This window comes from Rousettus aegyptiacus, unplaced genomic scaffold (assembly GCF_014176215.1).
Source record: "Rousettus aegyptiacus isolate mRouAeg1 unplaced genomic scaffold, mRouAeg1.p scaffold_m13_p_10, whole genome shotgun sequence".
NCBI classification, from domain to species: domain Eukaryota; kingdom Metazoa; phylum Chordata; class Mammalia; order Chiroptera; family Pteropodidae; genus Rousettus; species Rousettus aegyptiacus.
In genome coordinates this window covers 72526258-72547632 of record NW_023416285.1, presented here as the reverse complement: position 1 = coordinate 72547632, position 21375 = coordinate 72526258, and the positions used below count along the sequence as shown (strand labels likewise).

General features: G+C 35.7%; 1 protein-coding gene across 24 annotated transcripts in view; it reads right to left on the bottom strand.

Moving 5' to 3' along the window:
* Positions 1-21375, bottom strand: part of APBB2 (amyloid beta precursor protein binding family B member 2) — a 328869-nt gene that overhangs the window by 255413 nt on the left and 52081 nt on the right. For 22 of the 24 annotated variants that reach the window (XM_036228008.1, XM_036227996.1, XM_036227999.1 and 19 more), the window contains exon 2: positions 9004-9159. The exons of 1 other annotated variant lie outside the window; for it this stretch is intronic. The gene's annotated coding sequence lies outside the window, so the exon portion shown is untranslated. Of the gene's footprint in view, positions 1-9003; positions 9160-16754; positions 16820-21375 lie in introns of all 24 variants that reach the window. One more of the 24 variants, XM_036227984.1, reaches the window with a different exon arrangement.

Sequence of the window (21375 nt, the reverse complement as noted above, 5' to 3'; positions counted from 1 at the left end):
TAAATATCTGTCTTTTTCCTTTCTCTTTCTCAACTCAATGTTTTAACTAATAAGCTTTCAAGGGAATATTTACTGGCTTAGCACATACTTTACCGCTCTTCTCACAAAAATTACTTTTAAAAGTAAAATAAATAAATGAACATGATTAGAAAACTCAAATAACACAGAAAAGAAAAAAATTCCAGTATATTAACAGTTCATATCTTTTTAAGAAAAAAAATGTATATACCAGCATACATGTTTTTAAAAAAATTTACACTAAAGAGAACGGTATTCATATAATTCTGCAAAACATTTCTTTGTTTTTTATAGATATATGCACATACATATCTATAAATAGTTCCAAACCAGAACACAGACAGGGCTACTTCATTCTTTACAAACATGCTATAACTTATAAATATCTTAGCATAGTTTTAAGTGAATCTATTTATGTAACTGCTGGCAATTTTAAGTTTTGAAATACATTGCCAAATTACTCTCCAATGATGTCTATTTTAGAAGATAATTTAATTCCACACAGTAGTTCTTTTTCTGCATGTGTTATAAGTATCACAACTGACCTGCTTTGTCTCAAACTGGATCACAAAACTGCCTGACAATGAACCTACTACAGACCATGTCAAGCTCTTCTAGACAACACAGACTGAACCAAACCGAAAACATCTTATAGCAAAGCTAGAGGTTGGCAATCACAGCTTTGCAAACAGTTCTCACCTTTTACTTCTCCTGCATCTAAGACACAACTTCAGGAAAAGAAGTTTGGAGAAGAGGGATAGTATCATCTGCTGGGTACTTATCTTAGTCCGCTTAGGCTGCTACAACACAATACCACAGACTGGGTGGCTTATAAACAACAGAAATTTATTCCTCGCAGTTCTGGAGGTTGGAAGTCCAAGATCAAGATGCTGGCATGGTCACATTATGGTGAGGACCCTCTCTCTGGTTCATAGCTGGCCTAGGGATCTCTCTGGACCCTCTTTTATATGGCACTAATCCCACTCATGAGGGCTCTAACCTCACAACTTAAGAACCTCCCAAAGTCATCACCTCCTCATACTATCATCTTTGAGAGTTAGGATTTCAGCATATGTATTTTGTGGGGACACATTCATTTAGACCATAGCAGTACTTAACGAAGAATACCAGCAGTTGAAAATACCAGGAAAGCAGTAGATGGATGGGAGTCTCAAACCATTATAGAGTTGAACCTTCCCCACTGTCAAAAACTGAGGAGCTTGGCAGAAAGCACAAGAAACCTCAAAGTCCCCAAATAAGGAATGCAGAGTGAGGATGGAGACAGTTAGGAGTGTCCAGAAGGATTATTCTTTCTCCTTCCTTCTCTTTGCTGAGGAGTGTCTGCCTCCGCCAGCAACCAGACACTCCTGGTAACACAAAGTCGGTGTAGTGCAAGGCTGGGCCACATACCTTGGCTATAAAACCTGGGACAGGTTCTCGAACATTCCTAGCATTTTTACTTCCACCTCCGAAGGTCTGATTAGGTATTTTCCTCAGGTAAAAGGGCTTGAAAACCCCATTCACTAACAAGCTTCTATCTCCTATTTATTTATCAAAAATAAGAAAATGCCACTTCTTTAGATTAAACTGTATCTACATTAGCACTCTCTCCTTGGAAATTCCAAAGCATTCTATTCATATATTACTGTGGGCCTTTAATACCTCCTTAATTATAAGACTAATTAAAGACATATAAAGAGAGAGAGTTTTCTACAGGTTAATCACTTTATAGACAGTGCTTTTATTTATACCGGTATATAATTAAGTTAGAGAAAAAGTTCAGATTTAAATTTAAATTAGCAGATGTGAGACTTGGATAAAACCATTTGATCTTTCCAATCCTCAGATTCTTTACCCATTAAACAGGGTAATACTGTCTTCTTATAGGGTTAATGTGAAGATTGAATAAAGTTCCTTGCCCCGCCCCTACCCCATCAGAGGCTGAAAAGTGCTTAAGCACTTAGCATATGGGACATGCTCAATAAAATGTTAGCTCTCCCAAAAGAGTTTATATCTGGCTTCCACAGAGGATTATTAACAAGTTAACTTGGAATTTAACCAAATTGCACTGAGCTAAGTAAAATTAACTCAGCATCTCTTATCACTCATAAATGAATGCCTGCTCAAGATCAGCGATCATTTTAAATCCAATTTTAGAATCGTCGAGGGCCTAAAGTCATGGCTGGAACTCCAAACTTATTTCTGAAATAAGTCTTTGGTAAAATCACTAATTACCCTCTTACTTTCCTGGGCACTGTCATGCTTTAATCAGACACCAGAAAAAAGCTACAGGGCTAACAAACTATTTTCCACCTTAAGTCTGCAAGAAACTCACCCTTAAGAAACCAAGCATGGAACAGTTATTAAGATTCTAAAATCTGTCCTGAAAGGCCTCAGCTATATAATGATTGCAGGAAAAACTTTTAATTTTTAAAAAGGGTATACTAGCGAATTGCACAGGGCAATTTCTTAGGTCAAGCTAGACTGAAGCTGATATTCATTTTTACATAAATTACTGGGTTGGGATACTATGTAAAAACATCCAATATACTATTTTTATTTATGAATAAAGCTAAAGATCAATCTTATTTGAGCAGATAGTAATCAATTTGAAAATTTCAGAAGTTCTGAACAGTTACTGTGTCATGAGTTTTTTGGACAACACAATCAAATTAACTGTTTTATCCATTATAAGTCACTACTGGACTAAGAAACTATTGCTTGTTTGGTAACTACATTAAAATAAATAATAATTGATTATATGTCATTCAAGTATGAAATCTTTGAATGCTTTTAAAGGAAACCTAAAATACTTCAAAGATTATTTAACATAAAAATATAAAGACAAGGAAAAAATAAAACCATGTAATGTTCCAAACTCTATTAATGTATTTATCATAAACATTGTTATTACATATTTACACAAAAATGGTGTCTCCTAATGAAAGCTAAGTTCCAGATACGCTCTTTATTCTTGCATTGGCTCACTGAATGTGACTAAGTTGACCTGATTTTTCTTCACCTGCAACCAAATGATTATAAATAGGCTGGAGCCTTCACAATGGAATTGTACAACAACTCGAACTTAAACAGCTCAATCATTCTGAATCCCTAACTTTTGTCAGCACAACACTCTATTCAAAGCAAAGGGCAGCTAAGCAGTTACCATCACCCAGCTGCATTTTGTTTCAACTTTCTACAAAAAGCAAGACAAACCAATAAGATCAAATCCTCCTAGAACATTATATTACATTCCTCATAGGATCATTCATCATTCTGCAAACAGGTCATGAAGATTTGTAAAAGGTCATCAGAGAGAAAGAAAAGATTTAAAGGAGAGACTGGGTTAAAGGATGCATGATACCGATACCCAGGATCCTAGAGATACAAAGCTTATCTATGGCTTTTTCTTTTAAATGAATAAAAAGAATAACTCCACATTGCTCTGTAGATGCATTTTTACGAAGAGACATTATCAGCCAAAAGACTGCCAAGAAAAGCAAAGGGGCCAGGTAGCAAACATGTCAGTTCCCATCCAGCTGTCTCCCAGCTTGAAATAAGATTACAAAGAAAGAACAGGAAGCAGATAAGCCATCCTGGAGGACCGAGCCCTCTGGGAACTGGAAAGGATGGCCTGACCTACTAATGAAACTGAAGAAAACATGTTCTATATCTAATAGTGTGATTTGAATACCCGATTACAGTCCAGTGGCAGAAATGAGCTTTCGGTTATATGCTAGAGAGGAGAAATGACTGTATTTCACCAATAGCAAGTTTACATATTTTTTCCCATTAAAAATAAAAGTCAGTCCCCAAACAAAATTAAAACTTTAAAGAAAATGGCCAACTGGAATCCAAATATCCCAATAAAGCACTGACTTTTTTATTCCCTTTCCAACTATGCATTCATAATTTTTACTGTTGTAACTAAAAAAAAAAAACTTTACAGTTTCCATGTTTCCTATATAAATACGTTCATTTTTGCACAGTAGTTCATTGAGAACCATATCAATACAGACAAAAAAAGCACAAGTATAAAATAAAAATACAGCTAGTATTTTAATTATATTATGAAAAATGTCCCAATTTCATAAAACATAAAACCATACTATGTTCCCAAAACCCAAGACACTGTAATTCATAATTTTCCATTTAGTAAAAATAAAGTTTTGTGAAATTTAGCTTTTTTTTTGTATAAAAGACCCAAATCATATAACCGTTAATGAAAATTCTTGAAATTACTGAAATATGTATTTCTTGAAACTTGTCAATCTTTAAGTCAGTAGTAACTGGTAATGATAAAGACAGAGGTAACGAAAAAAATTTTAATTTAATCTCTTATGCAAATGGATAATGGGCATAAAAAATGCTTACGACTTTTATGAAAAAAAGCATTTAAAAAAGTTTTAAAAATATTTTCAATTAAGGTTGATATTTCAGTATATTAGTTTCAAGCGTACAGCAGTCATCAGACATTTATGTAACTTCGGCAGCGATCCCCCCTGTATGTGACACCACACACAGTTACTGCTGCACTACTGTCTCTATTCCCTGTGCTGTACTTTACATCCCTGTGACTATTCTGTAACTGCCCATTTGTATTTCTTACTCCCTTTACCTTTTTCAACCAGCTCCCAACTCCCTCCCATCTGACAACAGTTTGTTCTCTGCATCTATGAGTTCGTTTTGTTTGTTCGTTTATTTTTTTTTAGATTTCACATTAAAGTGAAATTAGAAAAAAAGTATTTTTGATTTAAAGTAATATATGTAGTAATACAGAAAATGCATTTGGATATATTTGAATTCACTTCTACCTCTGCAGATTCCCAGTTATACCATGGAGAAATAACCAAAGAATCAACAACAACAAAAACTCCTGGAATTAATAAGCAATTATAGCAAATTTATAGGATACAAAGTTTATATACAAAAGTCACTTGCTTTCTTATACACCAGTAACAATCAATTGGTATTTAAATTTTAAAATACAATACTACATATATGCACAAAAATAAATGAAATGCTTAAATATAAATCTAACAAAATATGTACAAGACCCATATAAGGAAAAATACAAAACTCAGATGAACAAAATTAAAGAAGTTCTAAAGGAACAGTTAGTCCATATACATGAATAAAAAAAAATATTGTCAAAATGTCAGTTCTTCCCAACTTGACCTATAGACTCAACACAATCTCAATTAAAATCCCAGCAAGTTTTGTGAATATTGATAAACTAATTCAAAAGTTTATATGGTAAGGCAAAAAGCCCAGAACAGTCAAAACAGTATTGAAAGAGAAAAACAAGGTCAGAGGACCCACAATATCTGACTGGAAGATTTACTGTAAGCTACAGTAATCAAGACAGTATGGTACTGGTGAAAGAACAGACAAATAATAGATCAATGGAACGGATCAATGGGACAGAACAGAAAGCCCAGAAATAGACCCATACAAATACAGTCAACTAATCTTTTATAAAGAAGCAGAGGCCATTCAACAAAAAAAGAATAATAATTTCAAAAAATGGTGCTGGAATAACCAAACATCCATGTACAAAAAAATGGATGTAGACAAAAACTTTACACCTTTCACAAAAATTAACTCAAAATAGATCACAAATCTAAAAATAAAATGTAAAACTATGAAACTTCTAGAAGATAACACATGAGAAAATTAGATGACTTTGGGTTGGCAATGACTTTTGAGATACAAAACCAACAATGCATGAAGGAATTCATTGACAAGTTGGACTTCATTAAAATCAAAATTTTCTGTTGTGAGAAAGAAAATTTACGAGAATGAAAAGACAATCCACAGAACTAGGAGAAAATATTTTCAAAAAGACCTATTTGATAAAGGATTGATATCCAAAATATACAAAGAACTCTTAAAACTCAACAATAAGAAAATGAAAAGTCCAATTAAAAAATGGGCACAAGATCTGAACAGACACCTCATCAAAGAAGATATACAGGTGGCAAACAAGCCTATGAAAATATGCTCAACATCATACATCTCTAGGGAACTACAAATAAAAAGTACAATGAGATACCACTGTACATGTATCAGAATAGATAAAACCCAAGCACTGACAATACCAAAGGCTGGGGAAGATGTAGAGAAACCGCAGCTCTCATTCCTTGCTGGTGGTAATGTAAAATGGTACAGATGCTTTGGAAAACAGCTGGCAGTATCATACAAAACTAAACATACTCTTATTATACAATCCAGCAACCATGTTCCTTGGTATCTACCCAAAGGAGTTAAAAAATTTATGTCCACACAAAAACCTGCACACGATGTTTACAGAGGCTTCATTTATAACTGCTAAAACCTGGAAGCAATCAAGATGCCCTTCAGTAGGTAAAAGGATAAATAAACTGAGGTACATTCAAAGAAGAGAATATTATTCATCATTAAAAAGACCTATCAAGCCATGATAAAACATGAAAGGACTTTAAATGGATATTGCAAAGTCAAAGAAGCCAAACTCAAAAGGCTACATACCATGTGATTCCAACTATATGACATTGTGGAAAACCATGGTGACAGTAAAAAAGATCAGTAGTTGCAAGAATTCGGGGAGAGGGAAGGAGAGAAGAATAGTAAGAACAAGAGATTGTCAGGGCAGTGAAAGTATTGTGTGCGGTACTGTAATGGTAGATACATATCATTAAATATTAGTGAAAGCCCATAAAATGTATGACACAAAGAGTTAATCTAATGTAGAGTATGGACTTTAATTAATAATTGATATTGACACTGGCTCCACAATTTTAACAAATGCACTCAACTAACGCAAGATATTAATAATAGGGAAACAGGAGTGGGAGGTTGTGGGGTATATATGGGAACTCTAGACTTTCTGCTCAATTTTTCTATAACCTAAAACTGCCCTTCTCCAAATAAAGTTTATTAATTTTTTTAAAAAGCAGCATCAATTATAAAAAATAATTATAATAAAGTCTAACATTAAGAAGAAGAAATAAATTTTTAAAATTCATGACACACTTGGAATTCTGCTTAGAATGGAAAGCCAATAGAGGTTTTGGGAGAAAAGCAGCTGTTACTCTGTGGTGTCAAAATAAACTCTGGACAGCTCTCTGATAACCGCTCATTTGGCTGCTCCTAAACAACCGTGTTTGCAGTAAATACCAAGATTCAATACTAGGAAGCTCTGAAATTATCTTCCTTATCTCCAATTTATTTTAACTTTAGACTCTGGAAAGCCTTCCTTTCTTTCTGACTCAAAAAGCAAGAATTGAATCAAATACATTTTTTTTAAATGTTCCTGAAGACTAAATCCTATTTCTCCTTTGTTAAATAACAGCTCTCTGCTAGTCTATCCAGCAAGCAGCAGTGTTCGTAATGCCATGTCTTCTCCTCCCACAGAATTTAGTTCTTTCTTCTAGTGATACATTTTTCATACTTACATTTGTCATTTTTTACATTTTATATTTGTCAGCTGGCTGAATATTGATCTGTCCTATCTCCTGTGAGCTCCTGAAGACAGGGACTGTGTCACAGTTGTTTCATGCTAAGACCCCAACCTAAAAAGCATTACCAATCAAAATGTTTGCAAATGTCAAGTGATGGACACGTAACACTAACTAACTAACCTGCCAGGAAAATGAAACCGGGAGTTGCCAGCTTTAGGTGCTGCAAAATCCAGGACGTGTGTGTGTGTGTCTGTATAAGTGCGTGTGTGTCTGTGTGAGTGTGTGTCCCTGTGTGTGTGTGTCTGTGTATGTGTGCACGCCCCTTCCTCCCTCCCCATTTCATTTCCTTCATCTTCCTGCTCTGATTTCCTCTGTGTTACTTCATTCTCAGAAAGTCTTTCCCTAATGGTAGCAAAGAGTCACCAGCAGCTTCAGCTTAACAAACCTACAAGGAGAAAAAACTTCTTTGCAACAGTTTTCGTGAAAATACTGAGGCTCCTCCATAAACTGATCCTTGTGACTTGACCATGACTAGACAAGCTTATATCACATGCCCAGGACACAGCGAGGTCACCTCTTCTAACTACATAGCCTAAAAACAAAGTAAGGGTGACTGACTGCCTAGGGAAAATCTGGGTCATTTGTTGAAAGAAGGATGAAAAGGATGCGAGGTAGGCAGAGTCGACAGACATTTACTACTTCAAAGGTTCTCAAGACTGCTGATCCGCTCTCCTCTAACTGTGTATTATGTATAATATCGAGTTATCCACTGAATATCCAATACAAAATGTTTGTAGTGCCTGTCCCTGTACAATATACTGTTTTAAAATGATTTTCCACCTTATTGCCACACATGAGGTTGTTTATATAGTCTCATTCCCCCGGCCTACAGTAAGACTATTTTGCACTTATTTATATTCCTATTATTTTCAGGTCATTTCTTCTCCTTTGTCCTATATGAGTTTATTAACCCCAAAAGCATGCTGCTGAAACCAAATGTGTTGCTAGCTTTTGTTTGGGGGTAGATAAAATAAAAACTTGCCATGGAAAGGAGCACAAAATATCACCCTGCCTCCCCCACCCCATCCCCTCCACCCCCCAAAATGTCAGGTTTCCATGGTCTAAACTTCACAGAGTAAAAATATAAACAAGGGCAAGTCCCTGAAAGTACCAATGCCAGTTCGTGCTTTCTCAGAGACACTGCTCTCTCTCCAAAATAAAGCCAATACCATCGAGGTTGCTGTGGGTTGCCTCCTGTTATGGCTTCATATACATTTGTGCTTGAGATCTTCCTCTCTTCTCCAAGAAGAGACTAGTGTGAAACAGAGGAAAGGAAGACGGGAGAGAAAAAGAGGAAGACAACAACATACCATACACAGAAGTTTGTCAGGCTATATCTGCCATTTATACGATGCTAGGACTCTCTCATATAACCGAAATGATTATTTGGGGTTGTCTCAAAAATACTTTATGAAATAAACAAAGCAACTTTTTCCATTCAAAGCCAATCCACTTTATCCAGCCTCTCTTATCTTATACCAACCTGATTTTGCTTAAGTTATGGTCTGTCTCAGGCTTTCACAGCAGCTTTCTTTTATGGATTTTCCATCCAGCAAATGTTTCTGTTCCACGGCTGGGCAGATCCGACCACAGCATGCTTGGCTACGGATCACTGCAGCTCACCCACAGCAGCTCTAACCTGGAGGGGCAAAGGCCAGAAGCCATTATAGGGATTCAGACACACACACACACACACACACACACACACACACACACACACACACACACACACACACACACACACACACACACTCTCTCTCTCTCTCTCTCTCTCTCTCTCTCTCTCTCTCTCTCTCTCTCTCTCTCTCTCTCTCTCTCTCTCTCTCTCTCTCTCTCTCTCTCTCTCTCTCTCTCTCTCTCTCTCTCTCTCTCTCTCTCTCTCTCTCTCTCGTATGTTTGGCAGAATGACTCTTAATATCTCTCATATATTTAAAATCATTAATGAACAGAAACAATAGCTTATAAGGTACCCCAAAGGCAAGGCTGGGCTATTCTGAGGGGAGGATTGAAGTATTTAATCATTATTGAAAAGGTTTGGCCAAACAATTATGCTCTGTTAGTGGAAAATTTAAAAGCCAGATGTTTTAATTAACCACAGAAAACACAAGCTACAACTAAAATTTCATGAACACACTGATCTGCCCTGTGGAAAACCACAGGAATGTTCTGGCAAGGCTCAGTATGAATTCTTGGGACACAGAGGGCTGGAACCATTCCCTTTAGGAACTTGAACAGAAAATTAACTTGCTCAATATGTTTTTTAAAAAGTAAAATGAAACCCAGATTTAATCTTAATCAAGTATAAAAAACATTTCAGGACTTCAAAGGGTACCACCAAAAGACACATAAGGGAAAGGTCATAAAAAATTCCAATGTGATTCAGGATTTAGAATGTATTTCCAAGGCAAAGTGAATGGTGCAACAGAAATTTGTATAGGCTAAATCATCCAAAATAAAACTAATCATATTTCATTTCATAATAAAGGAAAATGATATATGAAAACAATATTCAACACATCAATCATAAATATCATCAAAAGTATAATATATTTGAGCAAAAGGAATCTCTTAAATATCCTACTTCATGCCAAATCTGTGGCCTAGTTCACAATAGCTATCATGTCTCAACTTGAAAAATCATGGCATCCAGAGACAGTGTTAAAGCAATATATGCTCACTAATGTTACACCTAGCAATATTGGCAGAAATGTAAAATGAGAGAATCTTATAAAAGCAATTAGTGAACAATTAAGAACTAACAGACTAGGAAGTCTCCATTTGTTAGTTATGGTAATAACTATGACAACATCAATACATGCCAAATATTGAAATTCTATTCAAGAGGGAACGGGACAAATGTTATTTTCAGATACTGGGTCCATAATTCTATTTCTGTAAGTCAAAACAGACCCTGTCACAAGTGTGCCAACCATAATATTACATTTATTCTCTACCTTCATTTGGAAACTTAGTCACAAAAATCATCTCAAAAGGAACACAGCAGGGAAAAAAGCAAGATACCAAGTTATACATGTATGGTATAATCCCAGTTTTGTTCTACATACTGAGTGTGTATAATCTAAAGGCACCAAAGTATGAACAATAACTATTTCTGGGTCATGGAATTAGAGGAAATTTGTATTTCCTCCTCGGTGCTTCCACATTTTCTACAATTAATATGTATTGTTAGTAGTATTAGAATATTTTTAAATAAGGTTTTTATTAAATAGTATGGGAATACAAATCAGAAATGGGATATGACACTATATTAGCCTGATCTGTGGGCTTCCTCTGATCCGAATAATAAGAGCTAATAACTTAAGAAGTCTTTGTTAATCTGAACTCAGTAATTCGTAATTTAGAAGTTCAAAACCCAAGTGTCCAATAACACTTCCAGGGCTAACAACAGTACTTTCCTAGAAGTAAGGAAAACATTTTCTTATTCTGCAAACTTGCCATAAAAAAGACAAGAAAACCACGGTTAGTTCCCTCCCTAACTAATGCACCCAAACTTCTCTATCGCTGGCTGTGCCATACAAGTGTCATTTAATTAGAAAGTGCCTTGTTGGTGGTACCTACAACTTCACAGGAGTACAGCCACATTGGCATACCCCACTTTCTGAGACTTAGCATCTCAGAAAACACAAAACACAATGGTGGAATCTTAGCATTGGGAGACTTGAAAATCCAGCATTCCAAGAAGCCCAAGCCTACCCCCATCTCCGGTTTATAAATGAGGACACTGATCCTGAGAAGTCAAATGTATTTCCAGAGGCCACACAGCCAGTGAAGCAAGGATGACAGTCCAGATCATCTGCTTCCACTTTGACCAAGTGCTCTTTCAAACACCACAACATCTCAACATGCACTCTTTGAAATGCAAGTTTGTATGAACCATCCTCACATGTTAAATTCGTATCAGCAAAACCTGAAAAACAAGATAGAAATTTGTTCTACCAAAAATGAAATGCATGCAGGAAAAAAAGCCAAGACTCAACCACAGGCTAAAAAAGACCACCCAGGACACATTCAGTAGGGGAAACAATGGGGGCAGTGTGCTCAGGCAGCAGGTGTCCTGAACAGAAACTGCCTATCCCGCTGAAAGCTTTCTGGTCCTAGGAGTTGCTCTGTTGATAACAGTACATTCCCACTGCTCAAAGCAGGACAAAGATTTTCAACAAGATAATACTACACTTGCACCAAGCCACCTGTAAGAGATAAGTAGGATGCACGCTCAGCCCAGCGTTGGAAATAAGTGATTTACTGGCATCAAGTCCTGGTCTCTTCCTTCCAAAAGGGCCCAAGTCTTAGGTGAACGATATTAATGATTTCAAAAATTAAGAAAACAAGTCACTAAGAACTAAACTAAAATAATTCAAATGCTTCATATCTTATATCTGATGTGACCTTACAGAGTAAGCAGGATTTTTATTTCTTCTAAATGACTTATTAGAAATATTACTCACCTCCACTTCTTTCTTAGTATCTATATACACTGCCCATGCCCACCAATCAGAAAACTAAGAGTCTCACAAAATGTAAACAGCCTGAAAAGAAGGGAAAAGGACAGATGGCAATGGCAAACTCAGAAACGCTCCCTGAAATGCCTTTATAGAGCTCACTTATTGTCACCTTTTCCCTACTGTGCAACAGGACAACAAAGGCATGAACTGTGAAGCTACTAATAAAAAAGCTGCATCGAGGGATGATGTGATCTTGCTTTATAAGAGCCAGAACAAACACAATGGCTCATCTGGGAAGTCAGGCACCCGATGAGAAAATAAAAGGGTTTTTTTTTCCCACCCCAAACTACTCCTCAAGTCCCCATATATTCCCATGGCTTGAACCTCAAGAAAAGACTATTAACAGCAGTTTATTCCCATCTATGCCTCACTTCTAATACTAAAAGTCAATGCCCACCATGGGCACAAGGAATTAGATTCTTGTTGCTATTTCATGATGAAATCAAAGCTTTGTGGTGAGTACTGTTCAAGTAACTCTTTTAAGTCACTTGTTTGGTAATGGCAGCAAGTTTAAAACTGGCAATCTGGCACAACGAACCCTGACCTACTAATCAAATTGGGTATAATCCTGCTGAAGTCACCAAATTATTTTTCTCAATAGAGACTAAAAAGAAATTCAACTTAGATCAGATTCTTAGATTTTAATAGGCTTTCTTATTTGGAACCTTGGTTGTGTGTTGATTGATTTTTGCCCTTGGCAAAATGTGTGCCCAGACACTGCCACCATATGAGAATCTTAAATGTTTGGCCAGTATTTTATTTTTTCTATTCTAATGTCACAGCAAAATTTCTCCATCTTAAGTCTGATTCCAATAATATCTGCCAAGCCAATTTGACACCTCTCAAATTTCTATCCCAAAATGACCAGGAGGACTAGCAAAAACATGTTAAAGAATGTTCCTCTCATGGTTTTGGAAACTTGATTTTAAAAACTTAGATTCATGGTATCAACAAATTTACATCTTAAAATGTTTGGCAAAAGAGAATATAAATTCTATGAAATAATGAGGGCTAGGTCCCCACCCCCTCCCCCCCCCCAAAAAAGAATCAATCATAGCTACCCATCACAGGCAACCGAAAAGAATAACCCAAACTGGCACCCAACAAAGTTTGTGGCTGATGAAGGAAGACATTATGGCAGTTAGGAAAAGGTTTCACATAGTAACTTCCCTGTCATACTCTCAAGTAATGAGAATTTTAACTGGGTGTTGCCGGGGGGGTGGGAGGATAAATTTATGCTTATCAATGTTTTAAAGACTGTTCTGGAAAGAACAAGGGATGAAGAAATTAGCATATTTAGAAATTATAGTCCCAGCCCTGATACTTATGACCCAATGCTTTCTGGAACAATTAACGTATTCCCTTTAACCTTTGTTCCATCATTTGCAAAACTGGGATGATACTATGAGCCAAGTTAAGGAACTGTTAACCAATAAAACTAAATATAAAAGCAGTATAGATATTTTTAAGGCACTGTGGATACAACCAGAAGGACCTAAGTTAAGGGATGCAGTGTAATTTTTAAGAAGCACAGGGAGCTATGGAACCATATAGGAAGCCTCTAATTTGAATACCTGACAAATATCAGGTATTGTTACTTTTACGAGCCCTTGAAGAAGTTTCTTAGTAAAAAGTAGTAGATATGGCTTTTAGCTTTGGTTGTCTAATTGTTAGCTCATTTAGCACAGTTTTAAAAAATCTTTTAATAATTCTTTCTTTTTTATAATTAAAATTATTGAGGTGACATTGGTTAATAAAATCAAAATAGTTTTAAGCAAGATGTCATGTTTACTACCCAAAGTTAATTTCCTTCCATCACCAAAAATTTGACCCCTTGTACCTCTATCTACCTTCGCCTTCCCCCCTTCCCTCTGGTAACCACTAATCCACTATCTGTGTCCGTGGGTCTCTGTTTGTCATATTTGTTTGCTGCTTTCAGTTTTATATCCGACATATGAGTGAAATCATATGGTTTTCAAATTTTTCTGTTTGATTTATTTGGCTTAGCAAGATTGTCTCAAGATCCAACCATGTTGTTGCAAACAGCAGTATTTCTTTTGTTATGGTTGAGAAATATTCCATTGTATGTATGTGCCACATGTTCTTTATGCATTTATCTATCTTAGAATAGTTTGGTTGCTTCCATGTCCTGGCCACCATGAATAATGCTGCTATAAACATCAAACATATCTTTGTAAATAAATGTTTTCAGTTTTTTGGGTAAATACCCAGAAGAGGGATTGCTGGGTCATATGATAATACTATTCTTAGTTTTTTGAGGAACATCTGTACTATTTCCCATAGTGGCTGTACCAATTTCCACTCCCACTAGCAGAATATGAGAGTTCCTTATTTCCCCCACAACCTCTCCAACACTTATTACTTGTCCTGTTGATTACAGCCATTCTAACAGGTGTGAGGTTGCAGCTCATTGTGGTTTTGATTTGCATTTCCCTAAAAGCTAGTGAAGTTCAGCATTCTTTCATATGTCTGTTGCCCATCTGTATGTCTTCTTGGAAGAAGTGTCTGTTTAGGTCCTCTACCCATTTTTTTAATTTTTTTTTTTTTTAATTGTTAGTACAGCTTTTACTGAACACTCACTATATGTCAGGAACTATTCTAGGAGCTGGGGATTTAGCACTGAGCAAAATCCCTGCCCTAATGAAACTGACATTTTAGTCATTCCTCATCCATGTGAAATGTAAAATACATGAACTAAATAGATTTAAACAGCAAGGCTATTTCTGCTGCAGTACAAAGGTTTTTTGTTTTTGTTTTTGTTTTTAACCAAAATATCCACACACAAAAGTTAAAAGGAATATTCTATTCTTAATCTCCAGGCCATATTTTACAATATACCAAATAACTACCATCATATAAAAACTGCTCTTAAATTTGAAGCATTATGATTTGTGTTATGTGTTGGCATGGAATAGAATATTCCTCCCATACTGTTCTCCCCTCCCATACCCCAAGGAAAAAGAACACATGCTGGAATCTAGCCAATAACAACCACAGTTTTTGAACAAGGGGACTATCAGTTATTTTAGAAGCATTTCCTGTAATCATTTTTTTAAGGATAAAAAAAGTTGAATTATTTATCTTAGAAACTAAAAGTTCAATTTTAACATGCCAAATGTCTGCCTTAGCAAAGTTTCTTTTAAAATATTTTTATTTAAGGGGAAAAAAGGCCTCAGAACCAGGCTGTCCAAAGCATAGTCAACCTGACTATCTAAAAGTTCAATATGGGATGGAGGGGAAGGGAAGGAGGAATGGGGAGAGAAAGAGAAAAGAAGGTATAGGAGTGAAGACCCACAGTTATCAGGATTAATAACCTAGAAGTTTACATACTCAATAAATATTAAGGGCCAATATTCAGAATACTGTATAGCAAGGAAGCAAGTAAATATCTACGTAAAACTGACCAAAATGCTATTCGACTCCAGAGCAAGGATTCCCAAACTTAGGGTGCCCTCAAAAAATGCAAAGTTCAAAGCCCAAGTACTCTGAATACTAGGTCTGGGATGGGATCTGGCAATCTTTATTTTGTTAACTGTTCCACAAATGATGCTGATGCACAGACATGGTTAGGAATAAATTTCCAATTTATTATTGGGAATAAATAGTTTTACTGTTTTTCCTTTTTAAAAAAATATCAGAATACCTATAATAATGGGTAAATGTTTTTGCTAAGGGCTTTTCATTAATCCTCATGTTCATCCTAAAATAAGAACTATTGTTATGCCTATTTTTTTAATTTATTTTTTATTATGGTGACACTAGTTAATGAAATCCAGTAAGTTCCAGGAGTACAATTCAACAGTAAAGCATATATATATACACTGCATTGTGTGTTCACCGCCCATAGTTAGATTTCTTTTAAAAATTTTAAATGTATTATTTATTCGTTTGTTTATTATGGTGACACTGGTTAACAAAATCCAATAAGTTTCAGCTGTACACTTAAACAGTAAGGCATATGTATGTTTACACTGTGTGTTCCACCTCCCATAGTTAGATTTCTTTCCGTTACCACAAATTTGACCCCCTTTCCCCTGTCTACCTCCCCCTTCTCACCTCCCCACTAAACTCTGGTAACCACTAGTCTATTGTCCATGACCATAAGTCTTTGTTTGTTTGTTCTGTTCATTTGTTACTTTTAGGTTTATATCCCACATAGGTGACATCATGTAATTTTCATCCTTTTCTGTCTGGCTTATTTCACTTTGTATGATTATCTCGAGGTCCGTCCATGTTGTCGTAAATGGCAATATTGCATCTCTTCTTATGGCTGAGTAATATTCCATTGTATATATGTACCACATATTATGCCTATTTTTAAATGGAAAAACTTGAAGCATGAAGAAGTCAAATAACTTAACCAATGTTACATAGCTTTATACCAAGGACCTGGGATTTTAACCCAAGTTTTATCTGCCCCATAGTTTCTTAGCACTCTGATCTGGTGAATTTTGGCAAGCTAAGTCTCTTTTCCACTCTATTGTCTAAGGATGTCATATGATTACTCGTTTTAATACATTATAGTCATTAAAGTTTTTAATACAGAACTTAAATCTCAAAATTCAGCAATAAATTCTGTAATTTAAGAGAATGTTGTAAAATCCATATATAAAGTACAGCCTATTTAGAGCACTGGGAATGTATTTGGTTGTGTCTGCAGCTATTTTAATTACCTTCCATTCCAACTTACATCAGCAAAATGTATGCTTCTGCTCTTAAGGAACGTATGCTCCTTCATCAACACCAGATCTTTACCTAGAAAGAAGCAGGACACAGTGAAGTCCAGCCCATTAGGAACTACCACCAAGGGCCTCGCATCTTTTCATAATGTCGTGCTTTTGTGTTACTCCTTCTACCTAGACTGCACCACCCTACTACTCTGATGTGCCAATTATTCGTCTTTCGAGGTCCAGCCCAAAAACCACCTCCTTCATGATACTTCTGTGATTTTCAATGCTTCACCTATCACATATGGCAAGATGACACTTATTTCAGGAACATGTATGCCTTACCTTGACTGACTTTGCAACCTCCTCATCTTGTAGTCTCAGACTGCCTGAGTTCTCTTTGGTTCGCGGGCGTCCTCTTAGGCTCCTTTCTACATGACTACTAGAATATACATGGTGGGCATAACAGCTTTATCCTGACCCTCCTCATACATCATACAAACCTTTCTGGTAACTTCAACCACGTTGCCAGGCCCAGCTACCAGAGTGTTCTGATGACTCCCATCCAGCCATCCAGTAAATCACCCATTCATTTATCCAACATTTATTGGTATGTACTTTCTGTCAAGTATGCACCATGCTGTCTCCAGGACAGACCTCTCTCAAGTACTCTAGACATCCATGCCATTCACACTCTAACCCCATACCGCATCCATTCTAAGAGGAGTATTTCTTCACATTTTCACACAGGTAATATTGAGATGTGTCTTATAAAAAAAATAAAATGGCCTCTTAAAAATACTTGGCAGTGTTTTCCTAAAAATTTTTTACACATACTATAACAGTGGCTTGTACTAACAACAGCATCTTACGGTCGATAAACTGCAGATAATTAGTGTATTTCCTTCCCATTGTTCTATAGCAGTGCTGTCCTATATAACTTTCTTCAGTGATGAAAATGTTCCATATCTGTATTGTTCAACACAGTAACTATTAGCCACATGCACCTTGAAATGTGGCTAGTGTAACAAAAGAACTGAATTTTTAATTTTATTTAATTTTAATTCATGAGATTTATCTACATGATCACCAACTTCTTTGTTCATCATTCTTTCTGGCATCTCAGTTCTTCCTAGAATAACGCTATTCTTAAGTATATCTTTAAGAAGTTTCTTGGTAAAATTCTGCTGTGATAAGTTTTAGTATTTTTGAAAAGTTGTATATTGTCTTTTTCGTCAATTACAGTTTTTGTTGGTATACAATTGACAGTATTTTCTTTTAGCATTTTGAAGATATTTTCCCAATTTCCATTACTGCTATTGAAAAATTAGCTGTCATTCCATTATTCCCTTGAGAAACAACCGATCTTTTCTTTCTGAAAATCTTCTGCTCATCTTTTTAATTTTGATGAAATGAAATTTTCTCATTTCTAGATGTGGATCTCTTTTTATTTATCCTTCTTGGTATATATTGTGCTTCCTTTATCTGTCCATAAATTAATTGAGTTTAAGGAACACTGGTTATTTGTATCCTTCAGAAGCTCTCTCTGGAAATTATTAATACAGTACATCTTCAAATATTACTTCCCTCCATTGGCTCTACTATCTTTCCAGGACTCTGAAGAGATCTTATGTTTCTATGTTACATTCTGGTTAATTTCTTCAAACTTTTTCCTAGTTTGTTAATTGCTTCTTTGGCTGTTTGTAATCTAATTTATTAAATTTTTATTTCAACACGTATTTTTTCCTTAGGTTTTGTTTTTGTTAGTTTGTTTTTTCCCAAATCTGCCCTGGTCAATATATTTAAACAAGAAACACACCTAGATTTATGTTGCCCTTGTACACATTCTTTTTCCCTTCTGTTTATTTGAGACATAACTGATATATAACATTGTATTAGTATAAGGTATATGACAGAATTTGATATATGTACTATTGAGAAATGATCACCATAATAAGTTTAGTTAACATCGATCACCTCAAATACTTAGAATTTTTTTCTTGTGATGAGAATTTTTAAGGTCTACTCTCTTAGCAGCTTTCGACTGTACAATATAGTACTGTTAACGATAGTCACCAAACCGAACATTATGTCCCAGAACTTATTTATCTCATAACTGGAAGTTTGTACCTTGACGGCCTTCGCCTGTTTCCCCCACTCCCAAAACATCTGCTACTGGCAACCACCAATCTGTTCTCTGATTCTATGAGTTTAGTTTTTTTTTTTTTTTTTAGATTCCACAAATAAGTGAAACCATACAGCATAGTTTTTCTCTAACTTATTTTCCTTAGCATAATGTCCTCGAGGTACATCCACGTTGTTGCAAATAGCAGGATTTCCTTCTTTTTCATGACTGAATAATATATTTGGTCAACTTTTATCTCATGCTATTTGCACTTAATTGTGATTACATATTTTTTTCTTAAAACATTTCAAATATAGCTACTTTATATTCTGTATCAGATCATCTTAATACCGAAAGTCCTCAGGGTTCTAAATCTGTTGTTTTCTATTTATATCTGGTGACTCTTACTCCTGGTGGCTTGTTTTCTAGTAGGACTGGAGATCTGTAATTCTGAACTCACATTTGGTTGATCTTAGAAGAATCCTAAGGTCTAAGGTAGAGATGCCTTCCTCAGAAAGTATTTGCGTTTGCTTCTGCCCAAAGCCAAGAGGCACTATCTACCAGAAGCCACTTTAACTTCTTTTACAGGTCCGAGTAGAATGCAGGCTCTTCTACCATGCCACTGACCCAAGGCTTAGTCTGCAACCACAGTGGTAATATCAGCATTTGCACTTGAGGCAACCTATTCTGCATTTGTTTACATGCAGATCTCCCAGTTTTGATGGTTGGTTAATATGACTGCAGTAAAAGACTTTGGAGATACCTTAGACCATAATTCCAAAAGTACACTAAAAAATGCTTTAACCAGAACACAATGTTTTAGTGAGGGAAGTGTGCTAGAGTACCCAGTCCACCATACTGCTAGAAACCTGTCTTGAACTAATCATATCACCTCAAAACCCACTTTTCTTCTTTTGTTCCACATTTTGAAGGGCACCATGCACTCTCACCCAAATCTGAAACTCAATACTGCAGGTACCAGGTACACTTCTCTTTCCTCCACCATCTCATGTGCAACCAGGCAACAAGTCCCAACTTCTTGCTAAAGCAAAATTGGGCTTACAGTTATGTTTCTTGTCAATGTGGCATCTAACAGTATAATTTTAATTATCAAGGACAAGTAAGAAAAATAACGATGCAGAATGAAAACCAAAAATCAAGTATCCCTGCCAATGAAGGTGCTTTATATGAAGAAAGTTTCAAATACAGGGAAGTGGAAGGAGAACTGAGTTTTCACAAGGATCTCAGAACTGTAACTCTGCCTATCAGAACGTTCCATAGTCACATTTCAAGGAGAAGCTTAATTTTAGTCCAACAAAATTATATCATAATAAATTATTAATCTAAATTTTATTAGTTTTATAGTTTTGCTTGAATTTACTGTATAACTTTGGCATTGTTTTATATTTATATAAGAACTTAGAAGCATAAGGAGTTTATATATAGTTTTATCTTCAGGCATATTTAAGCTATTTCATAATAAAAATATTTACGTCACTACTGGGGATTTATGAGAAATTTTTCCCTTTAAGTAAAGAGGTCCATAAATTACTAATATTTAAGGAACACTGGTCTTTACGTATTTTGCTGCCTTTGACACATTCATCATTCTCTTCATAAACGAATATAGAGAAATGGAATATAACAACACGAGCAAGAAATAATTTACTAAACTCCAATGTCTCCCCAATTCTCTAGTTCTCTAGCCATTTGAATTAACTCGATACTAATTAATGAATCTTTTAAGATAGCGTGCTCTGTTTCTTTACTCTAATAGAAGTGGTTTCTAATAAGACAACTAGCATCACTGCTCTGCTCAGCTACTACCATCACCTACTTCTACTAAAATTTATAAATTAGTACAAATGTACCTGGCAACAGGACAACAAATGAAACGCGTCAAACAAAGCATAGTCCCTGCCTTAAGGAAGTCCATTTCCTGGTTGGGCTTCAATAACCAGGAACTTGAGTAAGGACAGCATTGTTGTTCTGAATGATTACAAGAAACTCTCAATCACTTCTTTTTAACTTCTATATTCTTATTCTCTATGGTCTGAGGGACTGTAGTTCCTACGAGCCCCACCCATTTTGTTTCAAACGAACAAGATAAAACTTTCTCCAACATATTGACTTATGTGTCAACATCTTTAATTTCTCTTCCCACGGGGTCTAACTTAATCAGAACCAGAATGGAGGTCACGCCATAATCATGCAATCACTTACTCGTCAGAGGAGCACACTGGAGCCCCAGAACATTGAAAAGACTTCCTTGGGGCCATGTGGCTGATAGGGAGAGCCTAGAACCTGCTTCTATCCAGTCCAGCCACCCAATCCAACCCTGTGACTCATCTGACTCATTTTAAATCATAACTCATTTGAACTAGAACTTCCAATAATGATTTTGGTCATTAAACTTTTTTTTTAAGTCAAGTAATTTGATAGTTTGCTAAAACAACTTGAAAATATCCACACTGTTCAAAACACAATCTCATGTTTCAATAAAAGTCTAATGAAAGTAT